The sequence below is a fragment of the Emydura macquarii genome, unplaced genomic scaffold, assembly GCF_026122565.2.
Source record: "Emydura macquarii macquarii isolate MOO-44397 ecotype Brisbane River unplaced genomic scaffold, CSIRO-AGI_Emac_v2 contig_2481, whole genome shotgun sequence".
Lineage (NCBI taxonomy): Eukaryota > Metazoa > Chordata > Testudines > Chelidae > Emydura > Emydura macquarii.
In genome coordinates this window covers 3,712,118-3,726,700 of record NW_027132618.1, presented here as the reverse complement: position 1 = coordinate 3,726,700, position 14,583 = coordinate 3,712,118, and the positions used below count along the sequence as shown (strand labels likewise).

General features: G+C 40.6%; 1 protein-coding gene across 4 annotated transcripts in view; it reads left to right on the top strand.

Moving 5' to 3' along the window:
- The window catches only part of SLC44A5 (solute carrier family 44 member 5), a 162,805-nt gene that overhangs the window by 30,297 nt on the left and 117,925 nt on the right, over positions 1-14,583 (top strand). The window contains exon 1 of one of the 4 annotated variants that reach the window (XM_067563409.1): positions 13,729-13,766. The exons of the other annotated variants lie outside the window; for them this stretch is intronic. The gene's annotated coding sequence lies outside the window, so the exon portion shown is untranslated. Of the gene's footprint in view, positions 1-13,728; positions 13,767-14,583 lie in introns of those variants that run through there. 4 annotated transcript variants of the gene reach the window in all.

Here is a 14,583-nt window from a genome sequence, read left to right as displayed (position 1 = left end):
ATTTGCAAATACAAATTACCTAATTAGGTACTATAAAAATAATCCAGCTCCAAATAAAAATCCTGTTAGTAAAGGAAAGAGATTAAAATGTTTTTCTTATATCACAGAGGGGTGGGAGAGAGTGCCATATTTTTAAGACTTATTTAGAGACTGTGTGCACATTCCCTGTATCACATGATAATCGGTGTTCTTAATTCTTCACATGCCTGCTGCACTGACTCATCTTGAAATATAACACATCCATAGAGATTATTGTTACCCTCAAAGTCTTGGTGTGATGGGCAGCTGTTGTCTGGAAAGCAAGCATGCGAAGAGCAGATCTGGCTGCCAAATGCATGAAGATCAGTTTTTAGGCAGCATCAGGCAACCTAGGCATCCTCTAAAGAATTTCAGCTGCAAGCTTTCAGCCCTATCGAGGAAGAGGAAAACAAGACAGCACTAGAGAAAACGAACTAGTTCCTGTAAAATATCTCAATATTATTTCTAATTTGGGGCTGGGTGGTACAGTGGTTACAGGAAGGTGAAAAGAACTGTGGTCTTTTTGACTCTGGCCTCAATCTAGCAAAGTATTTAACCACATCTGTAAAGGAAATGGGACTACTCGTGCTTAAAGTTACATGCTAATACTGGAGCAGGAGCTCTTTCACTAGCTTGCTGTTGACCTTGGGCAAGTTACTTGGTCTCTCTGTACTTCAGCTTCCCAGTGAAATGATAACAATGCTCATCCACCATTGTGTTTTAAGGCACTGTGAGACAGTCACATGAAGTGGGGCGTACAAGTGCAATTACTAATCGTAATATCAGTTAAGCGCTTTAATTTGAATGAAACAAATTTCAGCTCTGAAGAATACCAGGCATCTTTTTTCACCTTATGAAAAGACAGTAAAGATAGAGAATCTGATGGGGAAAGTAATAATTTTCCCATGTCGGCCCTTTTTTATGGAAGATAACACCTGCTGCAGTATTCTGCACTCAGTTGCAAAATTTAGAAGACATCCTTTAATACTAAGCAGATTCTTCCCTGAAGTGTTAAGATTTGTGAAAGCTCTGGGATTCATGAATGTTGTCTGCAGAGAAATAGATGCTAGAGATCCAGGGGTAGGTAACAACAAAAACAGGCTTATTCTGGTATGGTTTAGTTTATGTTGATTTAAGATAAACTGTAATAATTCACTCTTAAACCAGAATAAGAGTGAATGTTCACACGGGTTGGCATTGGTTTAACTAAATTGGTTTAAAAACCGATATAAATTAAACCAGTGCAACTTTCTCGTGTAGACAAGAGGAGGTCAGACTCTCTGCTTAGTTCATGGCTGGCATTATGCTCACAGAAACAGAGGAGGAGATACACAGAAAAATCACAAACGGGTTGGGCTCTAACAGAGACAAACCCTGGCCAGTACAGACAAATAGACTATCACTGCAGTAAACGTTTGAATGCAGATGATGATGATCATTTGAATGCATGTGGACAATGACTAATACAACATCAGGGATAACTACAGGGTAAATTCACCATTCCTTGGGAAATACTTGCCAGTCATTTTTGTACTCCTTGATTAGTTCCAGTCATTATGTAGGGCTTGAATATCACAATGCCAATTGCTAATACATTTCTTTTTAAAAAGCAAATATGCAAAAATATTCTACTCTACTACTGTCTAGGTTTCTCTGCCAACTGTAAAGCTGCATATTGCTGGTATATTAATGTTTCTATCCAAATTACACTGAGCCACTGATGAGCCAGTTGTTTGCACTGGGTGTTAGGATCCGAGGGATTCTGGAAGCCCTGGATCTCTGACATTCCCACCTGGTAAAGCACCATCTCACGAAACCTGGAAAGTCAGGCCCCACAGGAAGTTATATTGGCACACCCAAGGCCTGCAGCCACCTGAATGGCCCACACCTGCTAGGTAAGCCAGGAGGTGACCTGGATGGGCTATCCAAAGAACTCTGTCGACTTTCTGCTGCTGCCGCCGCCACTGCCAGTAGGACTTGGGACACACATTTAGGCTCCAGTTGAGAAACTTGCTTAAGTGCATGTTCAAGTATGGACTTAAAAATTATGTGCATACTTAATGTGCTTTCCTGAATTGCATCATAAATGAAGAGGGTAAAAATATTGCAACAGCTGCTTCATTCACTGAGCACCATTCCTTTGGTGCACTAAATGACGCAGAGTCTTGTGGGGGAAAATAGTATGTTAATATGATATACTTAAAGATGGTATCAAATGCATATATACAAGGGAGGCTGAATTAAAATTGCACAGGCAACCTTAATTCTGATATTCACAAACTTTCTGTGCTTGGCTTTCCAATTTGAAGGGGTTTTTTGGCGAGGAGGGGTTGGTACGGGATTATATACATTATAAACAAGTCAATTGATTTTTCTTAGTAAGTCTAATTTTATTAAGTGTTCCTTCAGACACCAGCAGCATGATTCATTGGCATCTGTTTCTGGGAGCTATGGCATCTGATTAAGACAACAATTGATCAGATAGGAGAGAATTATTTAACGGGCCCTTTACTTAATAACTTGTGCTGCAAGTTCTCTTGCCAAGAGAGCCATTTTTGCAATGCAGCGGAGTGAGAGTTTTGGGGTTACTGTTGGGAATGTGCCTCAGAGCCTGAATGACATTTAGGGAGAATTGACAAAGCCTACCTGATCCATGGAGTGGATCTAGTCATAACACAGGTTAGTGTTGCCTGCATGACAGGGACTACTCTGTGTTATAATCATGGGTGGTAATGCTGTTCCATAATGAGGTTATAACATTCTTTGATCTTGCCTAGTGGGACAGGGTCAAGTGAGGTTCCAAGACATATCTCCAACATAGTAGTCTTGGCCTTTGGGTTGCGGTTTTTGCCTGGAACCTTTTACCTTGTATTTCACTTTTAGATATTGATAGCTTCTGAAATACGTAAATGGTAAAGTACATTTACCTTAAAATGTACAGTTAAAGGAAAAATGAAGGCGAAGATATGAAATAAATTCAGGTCATTCTTTTAATTAGTGAAAGTGCAGTCTTTGAGCTACTGCATAGAATTAATAAGCATAGCAGTAAAAATTGAGTATTTCTCTGTTTCTCATATTTGGGTGTTGCAACTTGACTCCAAATGCTATTTAAAGACATATAGTACACTGAAAATAGAAATTAGACTTTGGCATACTACTACTCTTCTTTTGTATGGCTTGGGTAGGTTGCAATGATTACAAATTTGTATCTTGATTTGATAGCCAGCATATTGCTGCAGCAGTGAGCTGGTGAATGTCCTTCAGGCCCCCCCGATGAAAGAACAAAGGGAGCACTCAGATATGATGTGCTCCCTCGTTTGTGACTGGTGATCACAGTCGCATACAGGTGTTTGCCTCATTTTTCCATTGAAAGAGGGTTTGTCCACCTCTCGCATGAGCTGTTCCGATGCAATTCAATCTGCGGTAGTCTTTCTGACTTAAATCAAAATGCGGGGGTTCCTTGGCAGGGTCAAGGATGAGCTGTTTGTTTTGAGCAGTTGAAATGCTTCATGTGGCTCTCCATTGAGCCTCAGCATTGAAGTTGAGTGTGGGGGTCTTAATGTGGTTCCCTAAAAGAGTAACTGCTATGATCAAGTAGCTGCACTCACCAGTCACATTGTGGCAGGATTCCAACATAAGTTGAAGACAGGGATCACCCTTGTTGATTTGTCTTCGGCATATGATGCTGTCTGGAGACAGGGCCTCCTCCTCAAGATCTTTGAACAATCTATCTCTTGGCGGTGATGGCCAGGGACCGCTGCTTTAAGGTACACCTTAATGGATGGATCAGCAGACCAAGAACGCTTAATTTGGACATCCCTCTGGGCTCTGTCCTGGTCCTGATACTTTTTAACTCGTACACCACAGATATACCAATGATGGAGTCAAGGAAATTTGTGTATGCAGATGACATTGCCCTAGCTGCTCAGCACACAAGCCTCCATACCATTAGCAGCACCCTAACCCGAGATCTTAGCACAATGGCTAATTATTTCCAATGCTGGAAACTTAAGCCTAACCCGAAAAAAACCATGGTGACCGCTTTCCATCTGAACAATGAAATGTCTAATACCAAACTTGATGTGCAGTTCTGTGGTGAGAGTGTCAGCCAGGAGGCTAACCCAAAGTTTGTCAGCGATACACTGGACCAGAGTTTGACCTTCCAACAACACCTTGAGAACATCTGCAATAAGGTCAGGTCTTGTGTCGCATTTATTAGGAAACTGGCCAGAACATCATGGGGTTCCAGTCCCCGGACCGTATGAACTGCAACAATTGCCTTGATACATTCTGAGGCTGACTACTGTGCATCAGTGTGGTCTCACAGTAGTCACACTAAACTCCTCGATATTCAACTCAATAACGCCATGCACATAGTTTCAGGGATGCTCAAATTTATCCGAGTCAACTGGCTTCTGGTCCTTTTGCACATCCAGCCTTCACTGATTAGAAGAGCTGCCCGAACATCTCACTTTCATAACCATGTCAATGCAAGTATAAGGATCCTGTGGCATGATGACCTGCAGAACCCGCCAAGGACAAAATTAAAATCCTGCAACCCTCTATGGAACCGCATCAAGACCCTTATACTTTTTGGCATACATTTGTCAAGATACAAAGGAAAATGTATTTGTAGTATTTTAATTCTGTGTGTCCCGAGTTTAACAAAAATATTTATTTGGGGATATAATTAAACTGGAAATTGGATTAAAACTAACAGTAACACATAAACTAACAGTATTATTTACCACTATACTGGAGCTCTAACTTCAGTTCTGCTGCAAAAGAAAGTCACAAAGTACTAAAAAGGAGTTACCTGAAAGCAATCCATTTGGAGTGCTCACATGCGTAATGTTCCTTCTCTGCCTAAGTGGTGGCAGGATTGGGAATCTGGATATTTATCTTTTTCCTAAAGATAGTATTTCTTTGTAGTATGCTAATGTAAGGGTCCATGTTTATTGTATCTCAGTGACTTCCAGAGCAAATCTGCTCAGTTTAAAAAGGAAATATTTGTAGGGATATATATTTATGTCACTGGCAGCCCTGATGTAAATATATCACTGACGGACCTGTGATTTGAGAGTCAAGCTGAGTCATTTGCTTCCTGCACATAATCACTAGTAATAAAGCAGACCAGATCAGCCCCTACCTTACACTTGTGCAACTTTGTCTTCCTGTTAGGTCACCAGTGATACCTGTGGCAGATTTGCACATATGTAATTCATTGGCACTTACTAAGCCATTCTCTTTGCATATACATCTACTAAGTTTTATATTAGCATTGGAAAAGGTACAGAGAAGGGCAACAAAAGTTATTCATGGGATAGAACAGTTTCCATATGAGGGGAGATAAAAAAGACTGGGACTATTCGTCTTGGAAAAGAGACAACTAAGGGGGAATATGATAAAGGTCTATAAAATCATGAATAGTGTGATGAAAGTGTTATTTACTCCTTCCCATAACACAAGAACCAGGGGTCATTCAATAACATTAATAGGCAGCAGGTTTAAAACAAACAAAAGGAAGTACTACTTCACACAATACACAGTCAACCTGTGGAACTCATTGCCAGAGGATGATGTGAAGGACCAAACTATGACTGGGTTCAAAAAAGAATTAGATAAGTTCCTGGAAGACAAGTCTATAAATGGCTATTAGCCAAGATGGTCAGGGATGCAACTCCATGCTCTGGGTGTCCTAAGTCTGTAACTGCCAGAAGCTGGGAAAGGACAACAGGGCCTGGATCACTCGATAATTGCCCTGTTCTGTTAATTCCTTCTGTAGCATCTAGCATTGCCCCTGTCGGAAGTCTGGATACAGTAATGGTCTAGATGGACCATTGGTCTGACCCAGGATGGCCATTCTTATGTTCTGAAGAAGGACTAGTGTCCAGCTTACTGTCAGCTCTTCAGTGCTGACGGAGTGAAAACTTACTATTGTAAGTTAAGTTGGTAGATAAGACTCTAATACACACAAGGGCCCTGGGAACAGGTCTGTTGATTAAGAAAGCACTCTTTTTACACAGTGGAGCCATGCTTTACAATATGATTGATCTTTTGCTGTACTAGTTCTAAACAGCTAACATAATTGTACATAAATCTACAAAGTTGTATCCCTCCCACACATTTCTGTTTAGGCAGAATAGAATTGTAGTTAAAAAAGAAAAGAAAGGAAAAAGATTGGCTGGTTGATCTAGTGTGGTCTAGATTGTAAAAACTGAGTGGTCTTCAAACATACAGGTAACTTGCAAGGGAGGCAAAAACCCTGGAGACTGTCCAAAAAGCCAGTTGAGCTTGTCAAACATTTCCCAGATACAGGGATGAGTTCAGTTATCCAGCAGCTGAGCTACCGTACCTGCACTCGTTACTGCAGTACTTTAGGAGCAAACACATTTTTCTTATGCCAGGATTTCTGACAATCATACTTGCATTGACTCGCTTAACCCCTCATTTCTGGTACAAAACAGAACATCTCTGTAACTGTGCTGTCACGCCTTGTTTCCATGGATACACTCTTTGAATGCAGTTATAATTAGTATGCTGCAGCCACAGTAGTTTGTCCTCTGAAAGAAAGAAGAACATCCTAGGGAGGATATGCTGCACTGTCAATTCCAGCACACTTAAACTTAAATAATTTCTATGAACTATGAGGTCAAGTCAAAAAGTATTCTGGGGCTTCAGAATTTGGGTGAAATGTTAAACAAACCAGCTAGAGCCAGATACACCAGCAGCAGTGGTTGGCAATGTAAATGTGATTTGGTACCTTACAGAATATAGGATTAATGTGAACCTCAAGTTCCCCTTGTCTGTCCCTTGGACTCTGTGAATGGCAGTTTATGGGAATTATGTTCTGTAAGGGCTCCTGCAGTGGTGAAATAGTGATGTTAATGTGCAAGACTACATTAAAATGTAGCTAGATCATTTAAACAATCTTAGCTGTTAAAATACATAGCTGCAGAACTAAATTACTGTTTTATGATTGCTGAAAACTATTTACCAAAGTTTTAGAAAGTATCGTTTGCTTTAATATTTTATTAATGTTTTATTTATCAACATGGTAGTGAGCACCTCAAAACACCCCTCAGAGGTGAAGTATTACCGCTCTCTGTCAAATAGGGAAACTGAGGCATAGGGCAGTTAAGTGGCTTGCCAGTTATGCAGGGGAAGTGCGTGTCAGATAGGGAACAGATTCCAGATTTGTAGACCTACTAGTCCTATGTCTTAACCACATGACAATCCTTCTGCACAGAAGGTCCAATACTGTACGATGCTGGATCCTTTCAGCTCCCAATGAAGTAAAGAGTGGTGAGGTCCTTCAAAGCATCGGTCCATAGCAGATCTGCTATGGCAGAGCAAAAGCTTAGGGAACTGGAAAAGGGCAAACCTGTGGTTCACACTTCCTGAATCATTTTCTTAAAAAGCAAAATCTATTGCTTCTAACACTAGATATGATTAGAATTGTTTTTTCTTTTCTGCACAGATCTGACACTTTTCTGCATGTTTCCTTGTAATTACTGCTGTATATACTGGTAGCGACATGAGTACAAGTTCCTCTTTAAGAACTCCCCCCCTCTCTCATTTTAAAAAAGCTGACAGAATGTAGGAATTCTTGGCCCATCATCCTGGGCCAAATCCCGCTCCCATTAAGTCAATGGCATGGATGTGGGAACAGATACAAGCCCATGGTCTCATCATTTAGAAATGAAGTAGAAATACATCCTTTACATTAATGCCACCATCCACTACAAAAGAAATGAGACAATTACTGCAGAATACTTGGTAGGCAAACATGTAAGAAGTGTAAACAGCATTATCAAGAATAAAGCAAGTTAAACTAAAAAAAAGTGCCTATGATAATGGTATGACTAACTTTTATGGTCCAGATGCTCAGCTGATGTAAATCAGTGGAGCTCCACTAAGCGAATGGATCTGTGCTGATTTATACCAACTGGGCATCCAGGAGTGCTAGCACAATTTGTATAGTGGGGTGAAGCCACTGAACCAAACTGCCAACCCTGTATATGATGGAAACCACTTCAAGCCAAAGGGGTGCAGTAGCATCCCCTGCACTCCTAGTTCCAGCACCTATGTGAGCATGTGGCCCTAAATCTCCATAGAGAAGCTAAAGGTTGAATAGGTCTCAACTCTAGAGTAGTCCTTCCAGGTCATGTTGGAGCGTATTGTTGGACAGACTGGGATAGCTTTCACTGCAGCTGCCTTTGTTGTTCCTACTAAGTGGCTAAATAGAGGACTTTGGTCTCTAGGGCATTCATAACCACTACATTTTTCTTTGTAAAGAAAAAAAAATATTTAAAAAATATTCAAGAATTATTTATTTTTCTATTCCATCTCACTTTTCTAGTAGCAATATAACTTCCAGAGCTTGCCAGCCAATCCATAACATATATCATCATCAGCTCTCTCTAAAATACCAAGGACTTTTCTTGCTGTTTCCAAAGAATAATATTGTTACGTTATTGGAGTAATGAGGGTAAACATTGACTTCTCTTAACATATGCTGAAATTTCAAAAGGGCTTAGGTGGAAGTGATCTTGCAAAATATTGCAACAAGCATGCAAAATAAAATAGCTCACATATCGGGAGATTGGAGTATACTGTTTCAAAATAGTATACCAAGCTCTTTGGGACCTGAACTCACTGTGGGTTTGTGCAACAAATCACACAATGGGGCCTCCATCTTAACTTGGTACTTCCATAATAACACAAAATGAAGCAAAAGTAACCAAGTGAGCCAGAAAGATTGTCCAAAGAGGGCAGAAGTGGTTGTAACATTCTCAGGTAATTAAGATCTTCGGTATAATTGCCAAACTGGTTTCAGATTATATTTTTAAATGTTGTATTGGGAGTTTGTTAATTAATGGTTTTTCCTTTGAGCACTCCAGTGAACCAGTAAACAGACTGTGTAGTTTATACAATATAATTAATATAACATTTGGTCTTAATCACATGGAGCAGCAATGAGCTAAGCTTTACTTCATAATACTATATTTCTTCAGAAAAACTGAGTAGGCTGTAGTTGGTATTTCTTTAGAGATGACTATGTGCAGTCTGTTTGTGTGATGTTACACAAACCTAATTAAATCAGTGGGCGTTTCATGAACAAACTAAACGAGTTTAGGGCCAAATTTTACTCTTAGCTAAACAGGTTTAAATCTGTAGCAAATCAGTTGAAGTCAGTGTCATTCATGTGGATTTGCATAACTATACCTAGAGCAGAATCTGGCCCTGAGTGTTAAAACTAGATACGGGCTTGAATCAAACTCCTGAATCTAAACACCTCCTCAACTCAAGTTTGCCAGTCCTCCGGGATTGCTGGAAATTAAATTAATCTTTAATTAAAGATTATGTCATGTGATGAAATCTCCAAGAATATGTCCAACTAAAATTGGCAACCCTACCTCAACTTTTGATATGGATTTAAAACTCAGCAGCTTGGAGCCCATCACTAGTCATAAACACAATGAAATGTGCTCACTGCAACTGTATGCAGTGGGTTGCTGTCTGTCTGTCTGGAAGAAAAGTGGTTGTTCCCCTTTAAAGGCTCCCTGTGCATCTGGTAGCATAGGGGGAGGAAGGGGAAAGTTTACTTGGAGGGAGTGAGTAGGAACAAGAAGCGGTTGGACCAGATTGGGGGGCACTCGCTTTGAACTGACTGGAAGGGGGATGGTATTTATACCCTGTGCAGTCCCAGAAAAACCCTCTTTTACCTAGATCAAGTTGGCAGCACCCACCGTCCCACCCATGAAGTCTAAAAAAGGACTGGGTTCCTTCACGGTCCACTGTGGGCTTCACGCTAGTCTCCCATTTTTCCTTCAGGACTGGGAACGAATTTTTCCCTCACTGGCGGATTGACTGAAACATGGGGGTTTTTTTGGTTTTTTTTTTGCCTTCCCAGCAGTGAGTTTGGGATCCGGTGGCATGGGGCAGGAGCTTTAGGTTATAATATCATAATTTAGTACATAAAGCCTGTGGCAGATGTCTTAATGTCTAGCAGGTACTCATTATGGAAGGGATACCATTACTGGATAAAATGGATTGGAAAAGGACTGAAAGGAAAAGCATTCTCGAAGGGAGCTGAGGAAGGAGATTCGGGGCTCCTACATCTGATACAGCAGGGAGCCAACCATCCTCCTTTTATAACCCCCTTAACTCTCTTATGAGGAGGAGACAGCACGGTCCCAGCAATTGGGTGGCTGGAACCAGGTTGGGGATTATGTGTAAATTATTAAGGAAGCAGTGCTGACCTGCACTGTACAATTTATTGCCAGTTACTCCCAGATATAGTAAATGAATAAAGTTGTGGCCAGATTAAACAATATCCATTGCCTCCTGTTTTTCCTCCAGCGTGGCAGGACAATTCCTGGTGATAGAAGTACATGGTTTACAGATTAAAGGAAGCTGGAAACTGAACAAGAATTCAAAGGCATGGTTGGATTAAATAACTAAACCCTCACGTAGGTATTGACTGGTCAACTCTGGTGCTACTCCAAGGTAAAGATTTGACAGTAGCCTCAGACTCCAGTGGAACAGCAAAACAGCATGAGCGGCATATGTGGATAAGCAACATTGTGTTCTTGGACTGGTAGCAGACATTCACCATTTATGACCGTTGTTTCACTCCTTTAAAATTGTTCCCTAAAGTAAAATTCATACAAATATGTGTTTGGGGTGAAGGTCATGCTAAAATAAAGAAAAGCAGTGGGCCTTAGATTTATTCCAAGCACAGGGAAGCAGAGACCTTAGTGGGAAAACATCCAGTCTGCTCCATTTAAAAGTTAATTTGATCTTGAAAACTCTCCAAAGAATTCTATTGCTAGTCTTCTATTGCTTCATCCTTTTTTCTCCTTCAAAGAAAAATGTGTCTTCTTCTGCAGAACTAAAAAACTAGGCCTGCCGTACACATTTCTGCAGCAGCCGCACAAGACACAGGAAATTTTGGCCCGGTTCCTTCAGCTGCCACTTGATCTCAATGGAGTTCTTTTTCCTTCATCTCTCCATTAGAGCTAGAGAGGGCTCCAGTTTTATAACGTAGTATTTTGGCTTGTCTGCATAGAGACTTAGTGCACGGCAAGTGTGCGGCAAACCGCATTGTGAATGCATAGTGCATTAGCTTGCCATAAATTAAGTTACCATGTGGCGCATGCTACCACACACTGAAAGATCCATCTTATTGTTACAGCAGTACAGGAGTCCCAGAACAGAGAACATCAAAGAGGAAGTAACTCCAAGTTTCAAAGACAGTTTGGCTTACCCATATAAGACAATACCAGAATCTTGCTTGGAGAGCTCTGGAATTGGATTGGGTCTGCAGTGTTTGCATCCCTAATGGACTTGCCAGAACAGTTTGAGTCAGCAAAATCAATACTCTAGGCTTGGTAGACAAGGCGGGTTAAGTAATATCTTTTTATTGGACCAACTTCTGCTGGTGATAGAGCTTTCAAGCTGCATAGAGCTCTTCTTCAGGTCTGGGACATGTACTAAAAATGTGTAGGCTATGTAGTCAGCTACATTATGGCAGCTAGCTGGTACCTGGCATTCCCACGGAAGATAATGTTTGTTGTTTTTCAGGGACTTTGTTTCAGTACTGTTTTTTTTAAAAACTACTTTCTCTAATGCTTTGCTTCCAAATGCTCCTCTCTAGTTATAAGAACTTTTGATATAGCTTCTGTAAAGCACTATTCTTACTGCAAGCTCCATGTTATCTTGAGTGTGCTGAAAATGCTTATTGGCGGTTTTCATACAGAATAATAAAAGGACACCAAATTGAATGCTAAATAGTAATTCAATCAAGTGGCATTCTAAAGCTGAAAAGTACATTTTGAATGGTTTATGAATAGCACCACAACAGACATTAAATTACAGCCCGTATAACCACGATGACTATGAATACTAGACACATAAAACACTTTTATTGCCAGTTACCTCTAAGGTTGAGCAAAATGAAAATCCATCATGCAGGAGCAGGCCTCCAGCCCGTATTGTACAGCAGGATTACAATAGATATGTGGAGGAGAAGAGTTTGAGATTCAAGATGGAGGAGGATTTGAGGACATGTGATTTAGGAAAATGAAGAGGATTACAAGAGCATATGATATGGGAGGAAAGGGATTACAGTGCATGTGATGTTGGAGGACACAGATTACTGGAACATAAATTGTAAACCTTCACACTGTTCTATTTATGTTTTAATCAGGGGAACTCCCCGGAGATCTGCTTTTTAACAGGGGAATGCTATCTTAACAGAACAGTCATTTTAGCAGAGTTAGTAAGGAAGTGGGTAGTCTGTTAGCTAAGGCATAAATGATGGAAATGTTATCATGCAATAACACATGGACACATGTCACCCTGGGGTGTTAGTATCTCACATCCCAGTGTAAGTGCCAAGAATATTCTGCTTGTTAATTGCAGTTTTAAAAAAATATATACAGAAACCAATTATGTCAGTAAAATATGATCGCTATAAAATTAGTAGCTAATAGTGATGTTTTTTTAGGTTTGCAGAGATTACTGAACCTTTGCCACATTTAATATGTGTTTAGAATGAGTTTTTGCTTTTTAAAGAAAGTGGGTTAACGTAATCCTCAGGAAGGAAAGCATAGCATACACAGGCAATGTGGAACCTTCCCGTCACCACACTGCCTATCCAAACTGGCAGAACCCTCTGCTATCCCAGACCAGAGGCTCTTCAAAGCCAACACTGCATTGTGATGGTTTAGTAATGAAGACAAATTCTCACTTGAGGCTACCAAGCTTATTTTAATGTGCAAACTCCTCAAGATCCCAAGAGATAAGAGTGGTGGACTGAGCTATTGTTCTTTCATTAATGTAAGTACTGTAATTGGGGCCCAGTCCTCCAGCTGCTACTGATCTGAGTAGTCCCTCTGATCTCAGTAAAACCACTCATATGAGTCATTACATGAGCCGTCACTTAGGGCCCAATCCTGTGAGTTGCTGAATGTCTCCTGAAAAGTGCTAAGTACCCAGGCACTCAGGATTGAGTCCTTTATTAGCAGTCGCTTCAATTAAAGTTTTTACCCCAGAGGGTATCCTATATCTGACTCTTATAAACTTCAATTAGGCATGTGTTCATATGTTTTGCCTAACTTTAAATTAGGCATGTGCTTAAATGCTTTGCTATATTTGGTTGAGGCTATAGGTAGAGCCCTGCACAGATACAAATATGTGGATTCACATCTGAGTCCATCTCCTAGAATAACTTTCACCTGACCTGCAATCTGCCCTCCCTCTTTTAGATTTAACTGCTGTTTTGGAGCCAGCAGCCCCCCATCAGCTGTTAAGCCTTTGCCACTTGGATGAGCCCAGTCTGCCCAACAGCTGATCAGCCCCACCCTCCATTTTAACAGCTGATCAGCTCTGCCCCAGCCCTGTTCTAGTTGGCCCCTAGCTGGCAGCAGTTCCAGCCCTGCCCCAGAAGTCCTGGAGGTCCTGAACTCTCTGACCATCTGATCTTGATCTGCAAGAAATGCTAACGGGATGTCGGTAGACAGGGATGTGGATATCTCTGGTTATAAATTGGATATCTAGATTTGCTGGGCTCTAGCTATAGACAGATTCTCTTCCCCTAGTGGGTCTCTTTGGTAAGAGTGACAACCCTCCAGTATGCACATGGTGGGTGTGTCACATCAAACAGAATCTATATGCTAGAAATTGACTTCATGACCTTGGAAATGAAGGTGGATGTTTCTTGGGTGCTGACATTACCCATGGTAATTACAGTTTTTCTTTGGGATGTTTATCACATGCTACTAAAGTAGTTCTCTTTCTTCAAAATACCTTTGAAGGGAGGGCACCTCCAGTGGAAAATATAGAGGGATAGGATAGGTTCAGCAGACAGTTATAAGGCTGAAGAGCCCAAGTTGCTGCATTTATTTCTGCTACGATTCCTTGAAACTGGCCAGAAGGAACTTTCTATCCTCTGTCAGTGACTAGCAGCACTTCTCAAATTTAAAATTGGTCAGCTACTGAGAGAGAGGAGCTCCAGTTATACTTTATTCTGCCTGCCCATGAGATTGTTTCTTGGTTTTTTAATATGCCCTAACATAAGCATGCTCCATATTTCTGTGTTCATCCTGCACACACGTGTATAATATGTCCATGTATAGTGGGAAGTTGGAGGTTAAAGTAGAACCTGACATTTAGGCGTCTCATGCAAATATTAAGCTTTTCAAGTTAATAAATTAGTACCTGTAGTTTCAGCCAGCGGTCTCTCAGATATATTATGATTTTATTGCTTAACATTGTTCTTCAAGCATAAGGTATTATACAGTGCATAAAATTGAGATGGGGCTATAAAATGCTTACTTTCTGGGACTTGTTTAAGACATTTCAGGATCATGAAGCATGTTTCATGGGAAGGAATTGTCTCGTCCACTTACAGGAAAACAAATTTTCTTTTTGTTTGTTTCTCTCTTCTCTTATCTTTTTGTAGCTCATTAAAAATAACTTTTAAGTGTTGCTTAGAAGAATAACTATTCTTAAGATCTCCTTCCCCTCTCTTGATTTAATCTGTTGGTCTGTTTCCTG